The 19201-nt window shown below is 25.4% G+C and overlaps 1 protein-coding gene across 2 annotated transcripts in view; it reads right to left on the reverse strand.

Moving 5' to 3' along the window:
* LOC145291353 (uncharacterized) overlaps positions 1-19201 on the reverse strand; it is a 111426-nt gene that overhangs the window by 45829 nt on the left and 46396 nt on the right. The window contains exon 1 of one of the 2 annotated variants that reach the window (XM_080137121.1): positions 18243-18739. The exons of the other annotated variant lie outside the window; for it this stretch is intronic. The gene's annotated coding sequence lies outside the window, so the exon portion shown is untranslated. Of the gene's footprint in view, positions 1-18242; positions 18740-19201 lie in introns of those variants that run through there. 2 annotated transcript variants of the gene reach the window in all.

A 19201-nucleotide genomic window follows, 5' to 3' on the forward strand; every position in this document is an offset into this window, starting at 1 on the left:
ATTATGCAATGAATACATCCTAACAAAAATAATTATTCGATAGAATACATCCTAATAAAAATAATTATGCAATGAATACATCCTAATAAAAATAATTATGCAATGAATACATCCTAATAAAAATAATAATTCAATGAATACTTCCTAATAAAAATAATAATTCGATGAATACATCCTAATAAAAAAAATTATGCAATGAATACATCCTAATAAACATAATTATGCAATGAATACATCCTAATAAAATAATTATGCAATGAATACATCCTAATAAAAATAATTATGCAATGAATACATCCTAATAAAAATAATTATTCAATGAATACATCCTAATAAAAATAATTATGCAATGAATACATCCTAATAAAAATAATTATGCAATGAATACATCCTAATAAAAATAATTATTCGATAGAATACATCCTAATAAAATAATTATGCAATGAATACATCCTAATAAAAATAATTATGCAATGAATACATCCTAATAAAAATAATTATGCAATGAATACATCCTAATAAAAATAATTATTCGATAGAATACATCCTAATAAAAAATAATTATGCAATGAATACATCCTAACAAAAATAATTATTCGATAGAATACATCCTAATAAAAATAATTATGCAATGAATACATCCTAATAAAAATAATTATTCGATAGAATACATCCTAATAAAAAATAATTATGCAATGAATACATCCTAACAAAAATAATTATTCGATAGAATACATCCTAATAAAAATAATTATGCAATGAATACATCCTAATAAAAATAATTATTCGATAGAATACATCCTAATAAAAAATAATTATGCAATGAATACATCCTAACAAAAATAATTATTCGATAGAATACATCCTAATAAAAATAATTATGCAATGAATACATCCTAATAAAAATAATTATTCGATAGAATACATCGTAATAAAAAATAATTATGCAATGAATACATCCTAACAAAAATAATTATTCGATAGAATACATCCTAATAAAAATAATTATGCAATGAATACATCCTAACAAAAATAATTATTCGATAGAATACATCCTAATAAAAATAATTATGCAATGAATACATCCTAACAAAAATAATTATTCGATAGAATACATCCTAATAAAAATAATTATGCAATGAATACATCCTAATAAAAATAATTATTCGATAGAATACATCCTAATAAAAATAATTATGCAATGAATACATCCTAACAAAAATAATTATTCGATAGAATACTTCCTAATAAAAATAATTATGCAATGAATACATCCTAACAAAAATAATTATTCGATAGAATACATCCTAATAAAAATAATTATGCAATGAATACATCCTAATAAAAATAATTATGCAATGAATACATTCAAATAAAAATAATCATTCGATGAATACATCCTAATAAAAATAATTATGCAATGAATACATCCTAATAAACAAATTATGCAATGAATACATCCTAATAATAATAATTATGCAATGAATACATCCTAATAAAAATAATTATGCAATGAATACATCCGAATAAAAACAATTATTCGATGAATACATCCTAATAATAATAATTATGCAATGAATACATCCTAATAAAAATAATTATGCAATGAATAAATCCTCATAAAAATAATTCTGCAATGAATACATCCCAATAAAAATAATTATTCGATGAATACATCCTAATAAAAATAATTATGCAATGAATACATCCTAATAAAAATAATAATACAATGAATACATCCTAATAAAAATAATTATGCAATGAGTACATCCTAATAAAAATAATTATGCAATGAATACATCCTAATAAAAATAATTATTCGATGAATACATCCTAATAAAAATAATTATGCAATGAATACATCCGAACAAAAATATTATGCAATGAATACATCCTAATAAAAATAATTATGCAATGAATACATCCTAATAAAAATAATTATTCAATGAATACTTCCTAATAAAAATAATAATTCGATGAATACATCCTAATAAAAATAATTATGCAATGAATACATCCTAATAAACATAATTATGCAATGAATACATCCTAATAAAAATAATTTTGCAATGAATACTTCCTAATAAAAATAATAATTCGATGAATACATCCTAATAAAAATAATTTTGCAATGAATACTTCCTAATAAAAATAATAATTCGATGAATACATCCTAATAAAAATAATTATGCAATGAATACATCCTAATAAACATAATTATGCAATGAATACATCCTAATAAAAATAATTATGCAATGAATACATCCTAATAAACATAATTATGCAATGAATACATCCTAATAAAAATAATAATGCAATGAATACATCATAATAAAAATAATTATTCGATAGAATACATCCTAATAAAAATAATTATGCAATGAATACATCTTTATAAAAATAATTATGCAATGAATACATCCTAATAAAAATAATTATGCAATGAATACATCCTAATAAAAATAATAATTCAATGAATACTTCCTAATAAAAATAATAATTCGATGAATACATCCTAATAAAAAAAATTATGCAATGAATACATCCTAATAAACATAATTATGCAATGAATACATCCTAATAAAATAATTATGCAATGAATACATCCTAATAAAAATAATTATGCAATGAATACATCCTAATAAAAATAATTATTCAATGAATACATCCTAATAAAAATAATTATGCAATGAATACATCCTAATAAAAATAATTATGCAATGAATACATCCTAATAAAAATAATTATTCGATAGAATACATCCTAATAAAATAATTATGCAATGAATACATCCTAATAAAAATAATTATGCAATGAATACATCCTAATAAAAATAATTATGCAATGAATACATCCTAATAAAAATAATTATTCGATAGAATACATCCTAATAAAAAATAATTATGCAATGAATACATCCTAACAAAAATAATTATTCGATAGAATACATCCTAATAAAAATAATTATGCAATGAATACATCCTAATAAAAATAATTATTCGATAGAATACATCCTAATAAAAAATAATTATGCAATGAATACATCCTAACAAAAATAATTATTCGATAGAATACATCCTAATAAAAATAATTATGCAATGAATACATCCTAATAAAAATAATTATTCGATAGAATACATCCTAATAAAAAATAATTATGCAATGAATACATCCTAACAAAAATAATTATTCGATAGAATACATCCTAATAAAAATAATTATGCAATGAATACATCCTAATAAAAATAATTATTCGATAGAATACATCCTAATAAAAAATAATTATGCAATGAATACATCCTAACAAAAATAATTATTCGATAGAATACATCCTAATAAAAATAATTATGCAATGAATACATCCTAATAAAAATAATTATTCGATAGAATACATCCTAATAAAAAATAATTATGCAATGAATACATCCTAACAAAAATAATTATTCGATAGAATACATCCTAATAAAAATAATTATGCAATGAATACATCCTAATAAAAATAATTATTCGATAGAATACATCCTAATAAAAAATAATTATGCAATGAATACATCCTAACAAAAATAATTATTCGATAGAATACATCCTAATAAAAATAATTATGCAATGAATACATCCTAATAAAAATAATTATTCGATAGAATACATCCTAATAAAAAATAATTATGCAATGAATACATCCTAACAAAAATAATTATTCGATAGAATACATCCTAATAAAAATAATTATGCAATGAATACATCCTAATAAAAATAATTATTCGATAGAATACATCCTAATAAAAAATAATTATGCAATGAATACATCCTAACAAAAATAATTATTCGATAGAATACATCCTAATAAAAATAATTATGCAATGAATACATCCTAATAAAAATAATTATTCGATAGAATACATCCTAATAAAAAATAATTATGCAATGAATACATCCTAACAAAAATAATTATTCGATAGAATACATCCTAATAAAAATAATTATGCAATGAATACATCCTAATAAAAATAATTATTCGATAGAATACATCCTAATAAAAAATAATTATGCAATGAATACATCCTAACAAAAATAATTATTCGATAGAATACATCCTAATAAAAATAATTATGCAATGAATACATCCTAATAAAAATAATTATTCGATAGAATACATCCTAATAAAAAATAATTATGCAATGAATACATCCTAACAAAAATAATTATTCGATAGAATACATCCTAATAAAAATAATTATGCAATGAATACATCCTAATAAAAATAATTATTCGATAGAATACATCCTAATAAAAAATAATTATGCAATGAATACATCCTAACAAAAATAATTATTCGATAGAATACATCCTAATAAAAATAATTATGCAATGAATACATCCTAATAAAAATAATTATTCGATAGAATACATCCTAATAAAAAATAATTATGCAATGAATACATCCTAACAAAAATAATTATTCGATAGAATACATCCTAATAAAAATAATTATGCAATGAATACATCCTAATAAAAATAATTATGCAATGAATACATTCAAATAAAAATAATCATTCGATGAATACATCCTAATAAAAATAATTATGCAATGAATACATCCTAATAAACAAATTATGCAATGAATACATCCTAATAATAATAATTATGCAATGAATACATCCTAATAAAAATAATTATGCAATGAATACATCCGAATAAAAACAATTATTCGATGAATACATCCTAATAATAATAATTATGCAATGAATACATCCTAATAAAAATAATTATGCAATGAATAAATCCTCATAAAAATAATTCTGCAATGAATACATCCCAATAAAAATAATTATTCGATGAATACATCCTAATAAAAATAATTATGCAATGAATACATCCTAATAAAAATAATAATACAATGAATACATCCTAATAAAAATAATTATGCAATGAGTACATCCTAATAAAAATAATTATGCAATGAATACATCCTAATAAAAATAATTATTCGATGAATACATCCTAATAAAAATAATTATGCAATGAATACATCCGAACAAAAATATTATGCAATGAATACATCCTAATAAAAATAATTATGCAATGAATACATCCTAATAAAAATAATTATTCAATGAATACTTCCTAATAAAAATAATAATTCGATGAATACATCCTAATAAAAATAATTATGCAATGAATACATCCTAATAAACATAATTATGCAATGAATACATCCTAATAAAAATAATTTTGCAATGAATACTTCCTAATAAAAATAATAATTCGATGAATACATCCTAATAAAAATAATTTTGCAATGAATACTTCCTAATAAAAATAATAATTCGATGAATACATCCTAATAAAAATAATTATGCAATGAATACATCCTAATAAACATAATTATGCAATGAATACATCCTAATAAAAATAATTATGCAATGAATACATCCTAATAAACATAATTATGCAATGAATACATCCTAATAAAAATAATAATGCAATGAATACATCATAATAAAAATAATTATTCGATAGAATACATCCTAATAAAAATAATTATGCAATGAATACATCTTTATAAAAATAATTATGCAATGAATACATCCTAATAAAAATAATTATGCAATGAATACATCCTAATAAAAATAATAATTCAATGAATACTTCCTAATAAAAATAATAATTCGATGAATACATCCTAATAAAAAAAATTATGCAATGAATACATCCTAATAAACATAATTATGCAATGAATACATCCTAATAAAATAATTATGCAATGAATACATCCTAATAAAAATAATTATGCAATGAATACATCCTAATAAAAATAATTATTCAATGAATACATCCTAATAAAAATAATTATGCAATGAATACATCCTAATAAAAATAATTATGCAATGAATACATCCTAATAAAAATAATTATGCAATGAATACATCCTAATAAAAATAATTATTCGATAGAATACATCCTAATAAAATAATTATGCAATGAATACATCCTAATAAAAATAATTATGCAATGAATACATCCTAATAAAAATAATTATGCAATGAATACATTCTAATAAAAATAATTATTCGATAGAATACATCCTAATAAAAAATAATTATGCAATGAATACATCCTAACAAAAATAATTATTCGATAGAATACATCCTAATAAAAATAATTATGCAATGAATACATCCTAATAAAAATAATTATTCGATAGAATACATCCTAATAAAAAATAATTATGCAATGAATACATCCTAACAAAAATAATTATTCGATAGAATACATCCTAATAAAAATAATTATGCAATGAATACATCCTAATAAAAATAATTATTCGATAGAATACATCCTAATAAAAAATAATTATGCAATGAATACATCCTAACAAAAATAATTATTCGATAGAATACATCCTAATAAAAATAATTATGCAATGAATACATCCTAATAAAAATAATTATTCGATAGAATACATCCTAATAAAAAATAATTATGCAATGAATACATCCTAACAAAAATAATTATTCGATAGAATACATCCTAATAAAAATAATTATGCAATGAATACATCCTAATAAAAATAATTATGCAATGAATACATCCTAATAAAAATAATTATTCGATAGAATACATCCTAATAAAAAATAATTATGCAATGAATACATCCTAACAAAAATAATTATTCGATAGAATACATCCTAATAAAAATAATTATGCAATGAATACATCCTAATAAAATGTCAGCAATATAGCAGCCGAAAAAGACGTCTGAATTCTCATTGCGAAATCAGGCTTGAAGTGTAAACAGCTAGTCGAACAATGACCTGCGAACTAATACCCCAAAACCATCCCGCCTTCAACTACGACACCAAACACTCTCTACCCGAAGCGACAATCTGTTTTAATATATGAGGCTAAATCATGCCAAGACCGTATTTTATTCACTCGGAAAATAGCCAAGGATACGGAGAGAATTGTATTTCAGCAGCCGATGACATAATCTTACTACACGCAGAACATAATCCTAATCAATGAAATGACATTGACATAAAGCTAACCAAGTGCGGCCGATGATGAATCATGAGCTAAAATAAACAAGCGAATAGATTATGTGTTTCGTCAAAATCCCAAATTGATCAAATTACAACAAACATGTTGTCTTATATATAAAGTAAATCCATCCCTTCATTGTTTATTTGTTATTGATAGCTTTCTATCTAGTAAATCAATAATTGGTTGTGGTTCTTTTTTCTTACGTTTTTTCATCCAAACTAATACTTATTACAACTTGCAAGTAACCGGTTGATATTATGGGTCGTGGTTAGCAAGGTTACTGTTGCAATTTTAGCAGTGATATGTTTCTTCGCATTGTATTTAAACTTGTGCAACTTAGTACAGTTGGGGAAGCAGGAAAAAAGAAGGGAATTCCAAACTATTGCGGTCCGAGATAAGAAACAATTAAGGTATAAGATTTTCCGACATCTCAAGAGTAAAAAGTTGAGATTTTGTTGCTTGTCTGGTCAGTCGAGAGTACGTACGTCGAAAGGCACAAGTGCTATAAGTTTGTCAGGAAGCATTCCATTAAAGTACTTGTAGAACATGCACAGGAATGTAACATTACAGCGATGGGATAGAGGTTAAAAGATTTTTTTTTTTTTACAAGGGTGTCACCACTTATCAAGGCCCAGAGGCCACTCGAGGATAAGGGTTAATAGGTATACATTAGTCATTGTGATTTTAGCATCGTAAACAGTGGGAATTTTGCAACTTGGATTACTTAGGGGGGGCGATTCAATTAGAACTTGTTCACATTGGACATTTTTTTCATAGGTATCATCTCATTATCAAGGCCAAGAGGCCACTCAAGGATAACGGTTAAAGAGTGTACAGTAGAAATTGAACAATATAATAATCATTAGTAATGAAAATTTGTTAAATTTGATAACTTATATGGAACGGCTCATCAAGAACTTATTTACGTTAGACTTGAAGACAACCATATTGTAGTCAGCCGGAAAGCAGGAAAATGGAAGACAATTCCACAGGCGTGCAGTTCTAATAAAAAAGCTTTGTTCATGGAATCTACGTTTAGGTTTAGGCACAGATAAAGAGTGGGGAGAATTATTGATAGTGTTTACAGCTAGACGAGTGTTTCTTGTGAAAGTTTTGCGAGGGGGGACCATAGATTGAAGCTCAGTCGAACACTTTCCATGAAAATAACGATACATCAGAGACAAACTCGCAACATCTCTTCTGTGAGATAGAGGTTGCAAGGAAGAGAAAAGGACATCTCCTACGAGGCTACGAAGTCTATTTTGAACTCTATCAAGGCAGGACAAGTCCTTTCTAGCAGCTCCTGCCCAGATGTGGCAACAGTATTCCATCCTTGGACGTACCTGGCTCTTATATAGATAGAGAATTGCATCAGCAGTGAGATATCTACTGGATCGATAGAAAGATCCCACCATTTTTCCAGCGGTCTTGGCAACAGATTTGATATACGTGTTCCATTTAAGATCAGGAGTAATGGTCAAGCCCAGAAGCTTGTCAAAACTTGAGGCCTCCTGAAGACGAGAGCCATTCATTTCAATTGATGCCAGATGTGAATCAGAATGTTGATGATGTAAAGAGAGAAGCTTGGTTTTAGATGCATTAAAAGTAACCAGCCACTCCTTTCCCCATTGTACTACATGCTCAAGATCAGAGGAGAGAGAATTGGAGAGAACTTGGTCGTTTACTGTCTTAGATGTGCTACCATAAATGGTAGTGTCGTCAGCATAAATGTCTACAAATGATTTAAGGATGTGATTTGGAAGATCATTAATGTAGATCAGGAAAAGAGTTGGGCCCAGGATTGACCCCTGAGGGACACCGGCATTAATACTGTGGGCTTCTGATTTTTGCCCCTCAACTACTACTCTTATGAACCTATCAGAAAGAAATGATTTAATAATTGAGAAGACATTTCCAGCTATACCATAGCTAGAGATCTTATGAAGTAAACCTTTATGCCATACCCTATCAAAGGCCTTAGATATGTCAAGAGCAATTGCCCTAGAAAGGTTGCCTCAGTCGAGAGATTTGCTAATCCTATGAGATATAACTGTAAGCACATCTGCTGTAGATCTAGCAGAACGGAAACCATATTGAGTGTCACTAAGAAGGTTATTTTTGCTGACAGCAGAGATTTTAGATTATTTTTTTGTTCTTGTCTACGAGTGATACACTTGGCTAGATGCACTAGATGTAGCAACAATACCTATGGCTCAGAAGATGATGATTTGGTAAAGATATAGGACACTCTATAGTCTGGGTAACTTTCTAGCACGGTAGAAAGAGGCCTCCTACTTTGTAGCAGCCTCGGTAATTTCACAGATGTTATTTTTATTGTGGATCGTTGCAACATGTTGTCAAAAAGAATAAAACGTAATTCGATTTATATCCTTATTGTAAATACTTTTGCCCGAATTAAATGTCTGCTATCTTTATTTAATACATAGTTGTGTCACTTTGATAAGTTGTCGGATAAAATGACAGATAATCTTAGGATTTTATTTATATTATTATGTAAAAAAATATAATTTATTGCAACAAACTCTAATAATTTCGTTATGTTGTTTGTTTACAAAAAAATACCGGAAAATAAAATAGTCGATTATTATAACCGTTTTTTATTACGATATGGATTATAATAGTCGATTATTACTATAAATATTATAATAGTCGATTATTATTATAAATATTATAATAGTCGATTATTATTATAAATATTATAACTGTCGATTATTATTATAAATATTATAATAGTCGATTATTATGATAAATATTATAATAGTTGATTATTATTATAAGTATTATAATAGTCGATTATTATGATAAATATAATAATAGTCGATTATTATTATAAATATTATAATAGTCGATTATTATTATAAATATTATAATAGTCGATTATTATGATAAATATTATAATAGTTGATTATTATTATAAGTATTATAATAGTCGATTATTATTATAAATATTATAATAGTCGATTATTATAATATGTATTATAATAGTCGATTATTATGATAAAAATATAACAGTCGGTTATTATGATAAATATTATAATATTCGATTATTATCATTATTATTATTATTATTATTATTATTATTATTATTATTATTATAAATAATATAATAGTCGATTATTATAATAAATATTATAATAGTCGATTATTATGATGTGTATTATAATTGTTGATTATTAGATAAAAATTAGAATGGTCGATTATTATTATCATAAATATTATAATAGTCGATTACTATTATAAATATTATATTAGTCAATTATTATTATAAATATTATAACAGTCGATTATTATTATAAATATTTTAACAGTCGATTATTATTACAAATATTATAATAGTCAATTATTATAAATATTATAATAGTTGATTATTATTATAAATAATAGTCGATTATTATTATAAATATTTTAATAGTCGGTTATTATTATAAATATTATAATAGTCGATTACTATTATAAATATTATAACAGTCGATTATTATGATAAATATTATAATCGTCGATTATTATTATAAACAGTATAATAGTCGATTATTATTATAAATATTATGACAGTAGATTATTATAAGTATTATAGCAGTCGATTATTATGATAAATATCATAATATTCGATTATTATAATAAATATTATAATAGTCGATTATTATTATAAGTATTATAATAGTCGATTATTATAACTATCATATTAGTCGATTATTATTATAAATATCATAATAGTCGATTATTATGATATATATTATATTAGTCGATTATTATTGTAACTATTGTAATAGTCGATTATTATTATTATAAATATTATAATAGTCGATTATTATGATAAGTATTGAAATAGTTGATTTTATGATAAATATTATAATAGTCGAGTATTGTTATAAATATTATGATGGTCGATTATTATTATGAATAATATAATAGTCAATTATTATGATAAATATAATACTAGTTGATTATTATTATAAATATTATAAAAGTCGATTAATAATATAATATTAAAATAGTCGATTATTATTATAATTATTGTAATAGTCGATTACTATAACTATTATAATACTCAATCATTATTATAAATATTATAACAGTCGATTATTATGATAAGTAGTGTAATAATGGATTATGATCATAAATATTATAATATTCGATTATTATTATTATTATTATTATTATTATTATTATTATTATTATTATTATTATTATTACGATAAATATTATAATAGTCGTATATTATGGGAAGTATTATAATAGTCGATTATAATTGTGATAAGTATTATAATGATCAATTATTATTATTATACATAATATACCAGTCGATTATTATGATAAATATTATAATAGTCGAATATTATTACAAATATAATAATAGTCGATTGTTATAATGAATATTATAATAATCGACGATAATAATAAATATTATAATACTCGATTATTATTATGAATATTATAATAGTCGATTATTATTATAAATATTGTAATGGTCGATAATTATTATAAATATTGTAATAATCGATTATTATGATATAATGGTCGATTATTATAATAAGATTATAATAGTCGATTATTATGATAAGTATTATAATAATCAATTATTGCTATAAATATTATAATGGTTGCTAATTATTATAAATATGATAATAATCGATTATTATGATATAATGGACGATTATTATTATTATTATTATTATTATTATTATTATTATTATTATTATTATTATTATTATTATTATTATAAATATTGTAACAGTCGATTGTTATGATAAATATTATAATAGTCGAGATTTATGATAAATATTATGATAGTCGATTAATATTATAAATAATAGAATAGTCGGTTATTGTGATATAATGGTTTATTATTATTATTATATATTATAATATTTGATCATTGTGATAAATGTTATCATAGTCAATTATTATGAATATTATAATACTCAATTAATATTATAAATATTATCATAGTCGATTATTATTATAAATATTATAATAGTCGATTATTATGATATAATGGTCGTTTCTTATTCTAAATATTATAATAGTCGATTATTATTATAATTATTGAAATAGCTTATAATTATGATAAGTATTATAATGGTCGATTATTATGATAAGTATTATCGTGGTCGATTATTATGATTAGTATTATAATGGTCGATTATTATTATAAATATTATAACAGTCGATTATTATGATAAGTATTATAATGGTCGATTATTATGATAAGCATTATCGAGGTCGATTATTATGATGAGTATTATAATGGTCGATTATTATTATTATAAATATTATAACAGGCGATTGTTATGATAAGTACTGAAATATTCGATTTTTGGAAAAATATAATAGTCGATCATTATCATAAATATTATAATGGTCGATTATTATTATAAATATTATAATAGTCGATTATTATTATAAATCTTATAAAAGTCGATTAATATTATAAACATTAAAGTAGTCGATTATTATAAGTATTGTAATAGTCGACTATTATAACTTTTATAATACTCGATTATCATTATAACTATTATAACAATCGATTAATATTATAAATATAATAATAGTCGATTATTGTGATATAATGTTCGATTATTATAAATATTATTATAGTTGATCATTATTATAAATGTTATAATTGTCAATTATTATGAATAATAATAAATGTTTAGTAAAAGTAGAATGTTAGGAAGAATATTATAAAGCGAAATAAATATTTACATTATTTAATATATATATATGTGTGTGTGTGTGTGTGTGTGTGTGTGTGTGTGTGTGTGTGTGTGTGTGTGTGTGTGTGTGTGTGTATATATATATATATGTGTGTGTGTGTGTGTGTGTGTATATATAAATTTAAAAAAAAAACATCCGATCTTCAAGGTGAAGACGCTGACCTCAATATCGTTTAAAACATCAACAACAAAAAAACTACGTAAATGGATAAGACGCTGGACTTAAATACATATGGTCCAGGGTTCAAGTCCTAAAAACAGACAAGCTACGCTGAAGAGGGGTATGGCTTCGATACACGCATGTACGTGGATTACTGTTTTAAAAATAAATTACTATATATATATATATATATATATATATATATATATATATATATATATATATATATATATATATATATATCTTAGTGCGTTAGAAGAAAAGAGTGAGCTCAATTCTTTAAGAGGAGATATATCGGGACAGTACAAAGCTCAACAAGTATCATTGGAGCTTATATAGGAGAACACTAGGAATGGTAAATGAATTCACAAAAACTATATATTGGTGAATATAGATTGGTTCATTTATTCAATAAGGGAATACAAACAATTAGCTGGGGGATAGAGGGGATTCTTTATTACAAGCATTTCGAAGCCTAATTCTTCTCATCAGAAGAGTAGATAAGATGCTAGGTAACATAGGGGATGCCGCGTCTAGCGTGGACTCATTAATTGATCTATTTCGTTCTCAATTAATGAGTCCTACGCTAGACGCTTCATCCTCACTATGTTACCAAGCATCTTCTCTACTCTTCTGATGAGAAGCATTAAGCTTCGAAATGCCTTGTCATCTATCCCCCAACTAATTGTTTTATGCTCTTATTTAATAAATGAACCAATCTATATTTACCAATATATAGTTTTTGTGAATTCATGTACCATTCCTATTGTTCTCCTATATATATATATATATATATATATATATATATATATATATATATATATATATATATATATATATATATATATAAAATATTTCAAACTCATATCAGCTTGAATGATTAGACCCAAGCTTCCGGTTTCAAAAATTCGTCTGCTAATCTATTTCATGGCCGCCCTGTCTTAAGTTCGATATTAAAAGCCATTTAACCCCGTTGAGTTAAGAAAAATTGATTTGAATATAAACATACAATATATGACTATAATCATATTTATAACCATATTTACTGCTTTTAGTAGTACTCCTGCGTATTCTGACGATTTATTTTTTTAGGCCTTACTTAAAAAATATTTTGTCTTCAAGGAGGAAGGGGTAGAAACTTGGTTTTAGTAGTGCTATAAGTAGGGCCGCCTTAATTTTAATTAGTGCTTGCAGTAATACTCTGGAAGCTTTTTGATTTTATTTTTTTCACTCATCACTTAAAAAATGTTTTTTCAAGATAATAAAAGATAGTATAATCTCAAAATCAATTTTTTTTAAACATTTTTCATCTTACCCTTTAATGGCCAACGGGTAGACTAGTATATATATATATATATATATATATATATATATATATATATATATATATATATATATATATATATATATATATTAGATGAAATCTTGTTTCAGGACGGGTTAAATTCTTGGAATAGAAGAGGTTTACACCACTTTAATGTTTCCTTATAAGGATAAAAATCAAAATACAATAATACTAAACTACATGTTTAGAATACTTATTCTAATTTTGATAAAAAGCATTTTATTTCTAAATTTTAAGGATGACGCTTAAGGAGTTTTAAGAAGAAATTGAAATTCAAAAATGTTTGCTGAATTGATGCTTAATGAATATAAATTTGAATTCAATGCAGATCTGAAATACACGAATTTCCCACCGGGTTTGTACACATACTATGCCTCTTAAGAACATTTGAAAATATTCCTAAGAAACTGAAAATCTTCGAATATTTATTCGCTAATACTACGACGTTATATTCCCAGCTCCAATGTTCTAAAATTTATAATAATCGGTTACTTTGTTTGGGAATGAATATTGTATACATGAATATATAACTAATTGTGTTGGGGCGAAATAGCTCTGTTTTCGTCTACTCTCTTGATATATGGGTGATTACCCGATTACAATTTGATGGCGTTTTTCACTTGCAATGTTTATGTTTATTTTCTTATTTAGATTTATATAAGAACGTGAACACACATAAACATACTATACCGTGCACCTATGACAAAACCATTATCTCTAATATATTAGGTTGGTGCAAAAATAATTTCCTTTTTTGACATGAAGTTGAACATCAAAAAACAAGGTGAGTTTTGCTCCAACCTAATAGTTATACGCATTGTATATTTTTAAAATAAATATATGATATTTTTAATGAATATTAGCATTTTATTCTGACGCAATCATCAATTTAGGAAGTGGTAGTTATTGCTGATCGGAAGATTCGGACCCAGTCACAAAGCCATTTTGGACTTCGTAGGCTAGCATCTTACCTTCAAGCCACTAACAATTAACACAGGAATTGAAATAAATTAAGTGTCTATAAATGCCATGTCGCTGGGCAGTTATAATAAACAGTTGGAGAGTATTCAACTACCGGAAGGTGGAATGTTGCATTTGCACTAAAGTTGACAGCTTTTTTTTCTTTTTTCTTTTTTCTTTCTTTTTTCTTTTTTTTCTTTTTTTTCTTTTTTTTTCTTTGTTCTTTTTTTTTTTTCTAAATTCCCTAAAGAAGCCTCAAGTCTAATTTCTTAAAGGGGCTTTAGAACTATGATATTTCTAGAATGAACATTAACAATGATAGTTACAGTTACGCAATCATCAATTAGAATTACTGCATGTCGGGATACTCGAGCCCATTCACAAAGCCGCCCTCGACCGTTTCTGGTTTCCTAATGAGTTTTCTAATTTATGACAAAATTTATACTAAGAGTCATTTATTCAGCTGAATAAATTTGTAACGTAAACGAAATCCCAGCTAGTTTATTCTAAAAACAAATTCTTTCTTTCTAAATCTAAATATAAACGCATCCAGCAAACAAAGAAACGAGCAGAATTATAAGTTTTTTAATCCGTAAATTTGTAAAGCATGTTAGAAAATGCTGTGAAAACTCCAAACGCTAATAAATAAGCAGGCTACATGTATACCAATTTGATATAACTGATCTAATATGCCAAAATTGGTTGCGGATAGCTTCCACTCCGATATCTTAGTACAAACAATGAAAAGTTCCAAATTAAAAAATAAATAAATAAATACTAAACCTGGGTAAACTAAAGGATTTGCTTTATTACCATGTAATAAAAATAACACTTTTAGATTCAAGTAAAAATAAATACAGTTTAAAATCAAATTGAATTGAATTTCGAAGTGCATTAACAATTCATACTTAATTTAAATATACAAGCGTGTCAAAAAGTTAAAGAAAAAAATAAATTGATAAAATACATATACACACACTTCTTCTATCACACATGCACATAAAATATTACAAATAAAATAAAATTAAATTAAAAATAGAATAACAATAAGAGGTTTGGCCCCGTCCCCATTTTCAGGTCATTTAAAAGTTTATATATATATATATATATATATGTGTGTGTGTGTGTGTGTGTGTGTGTGTGTGTGTGTGTGTGTGTGTGCGGCATAATTATATATATATATATATATATATATATATATATATATATATATATTAGTGTTGGAACGATTAATTGGAATCGAGAATTGGAAAAATTGACAAATTTAGGGGTATCTGAATCGGAAAAATTGGTGCCTATTTTCTGATGCAAATACGAGTCTTTTGAGTGTCATTTTTAATTGGTTTTGTTTAAAGCAAAATTTTCCATTGCTGGTAATAATGATAAAATAAAAAGATATTTATTGATTTTAAAATACCAGAATAGCTAAAATCTATAGGTAATTCTTTACAAGTGTAATTTTACATTTAGGAAAATATCTGCATATTTAACATGGGTTTTTTTTTGTTTTGTTTTGTTTTGTTTTTACGGAAATCTGAGAAAATAACAACTCTATAGTAAAATATTTAGAGATTTATAAAGAATCGAAATCGGAATCGGTAATTGTATTGGAATCGTTAATTGTATCCAGAAAAATATTAGAATCCTCTCATTACTAATATATATATATATATATATATATATATATATATATATATATATATATATATATATATATAATTGTTTGTATTCATTTAAAACATTATATATAATATCTTTAAATAGGTATTAACAATTATTTTCATTTTCATGTTTCTACCTACACGTATATATTTATATTATGAAAATGATATATATTTTTTTTCTTTCAATATTTATTCTATCAGTACATTCTAGTAGCAACATGAAAATACTTATATCAAATAAGTTACACAGAAGCGTTTACGGTTCATTCATAAGATAAATGATCAGTCGAATTTACTGAAAACAGGAAACGTTACGTTTTATAATAATTACACCGTCAACCCATTAAGACAAATAAAAATCAAAATGGATTTTAAAAAGAGAAAACCAAGGATTTGAAAGGGCAGAAGAAGGTAAATACTCAAATAACTAGTTGGAATTTCTTCAACAGTTTGAATCCAGCTATGCTATTTGTTATGAGTGTTGCATTATTAATCTAACCAAAATGCGATGTATATATATATATATATATATATATATATATATATATATATATATATATATATATATATATATATATATATATAATTAAAGCAGGAAATAGGGACACTTAGGGTTAGTCAGAGTCATACACGATTCCATTTTCATGAAAATGGCGGAGGATTTACGTTTGCGCCAAACACTTAATAGTACTTCGAGCAGCTAGCTCGTCAATAGATTTATTGGTTAGACTGGTCACTCAAACCTTTATACAACAACAACAACAACAACAACAACAACATATAAGAATTAAAACAAAAATCTTTAAAGAAGGGCCTAACTATGTTTCTGAATTTTTTTAGATGATTTATTGTTCGTATTTTCTGAATTCTTTGGACTACTGTTCTCATCTTGAATGTTATTTTCACAATGTTTCGGTCGATGTAACCTCCGATCTTTATCGGGTTTTTTTGTCTAACTGGAGAATCATGCGCAAGAACCCGTGGCATAGTGATTAAAGGAGTTCTTAAAAACAATTTTAAATTACCCTCTTCTTGCGGTTGAAGATTCAATTCTAAGTGCGGGCGTGTGAAATACTTAAGATTTCTACCCTGCCATGGCTGACAGAACAAGAGCATTCTTTCCTCGTGGATTAAGTAAAGGATTCGAAATTCCGTACAGATTCTCGAGTTCGGCAGAAAGATTTCCGAGTTCGGCAAAAAGATTCTCGAGTTCCACAAGATACACCTGACCGAAACATTGTGAAAATAAGACATAAGATGAGAAAAGTAGTCCGAAAAATCCAAATAGTACAAGCGCCCAACTATTTGTAAAATAATTGAAAAGAACATACCTGATTGACGGCGTGGTAGTAGCAGATCCACTTGCAATAGTACAACTGTGATCCTATACGCCACCGTGACAGGACATCATTGGAACAAACGTAATATTACAAAGCAAGTGTTATTTATGAGGACATGCGCCATCATAACAGGATTTAAGGGAGATGTATAGTAACAGATATGACTGCTTAATGGTGAGTCGGCGTAGATGTATAGAAATAATAAATACGTATAAAGATAGTGTGGTTAACCAATCGGATGTTTCGGGTAGAGCCAATTCTAAGCTAATGTTGTTTTACAAGACAACCCATTTCCAGTGGTTCTACCAGGTGTTTGGTGAACCTAACTGAAGTCTGCTACAAAGCAACATTATCAGAGCACAAAGAGTGAATATGACTTACTAAAGTGTTCAGTAAATGGACAATGCTATCTTACCGTGTTTTGCGCTACGGTAGGCACACTTAGAATAAGCAGACTAACGTTTAATTTGAGAGGGTAGGATGAGCAGTGGAGGAGGGGGAGAAGGGGAGATAGGAGATCAGGGGAAATGGCGGACAGATGGAGATGGAGAGGTGGGGCGTTGCTAAAGTGATTTTTTGTTGTTTCTATTTTTTGCGTAAAGAGTCGAAAATGATGAATTGCCTAGAGAAATGTGAGGCTTCATTTAATAGCGATCTGAAGAATTCGCCCAGCTTTACATTACCATACGCGTATAACACATACACACAGTCAGACAGGGACAATCCGTACGCGCATATACACACGCAAAAAGACACACCTTCACTGCCTCACGGCCACCTTCATACTTATACAACATACGCGTACACACTTGCATATTAATTCACGGACATGCACCTCCATGCTGGGGATTATGGAACTATACCGTAATGCGCGCGCTTATATAGTAGACAGGTCTGTTAGGTAGAATCTGTCCAATAATGTAAACAGAAAAAACAAAGCGTTTAAAATA

This window comes from Euprymna scolopes, chromosome 12 (genome assembly GCF_053919585.1).
Source record: "Euprymna scolopes isolate OS-2025 chromosome 12, ASM5391958v1, whole genome shotgun sequence".
In the NCBI taxonomy this organism is placed as follows: Eukaryota; Metazoa; Mollusca; class Cephalopoda; order Sepiida; family Sepiolidae; genus Euprymna; species Euprymna scolopes.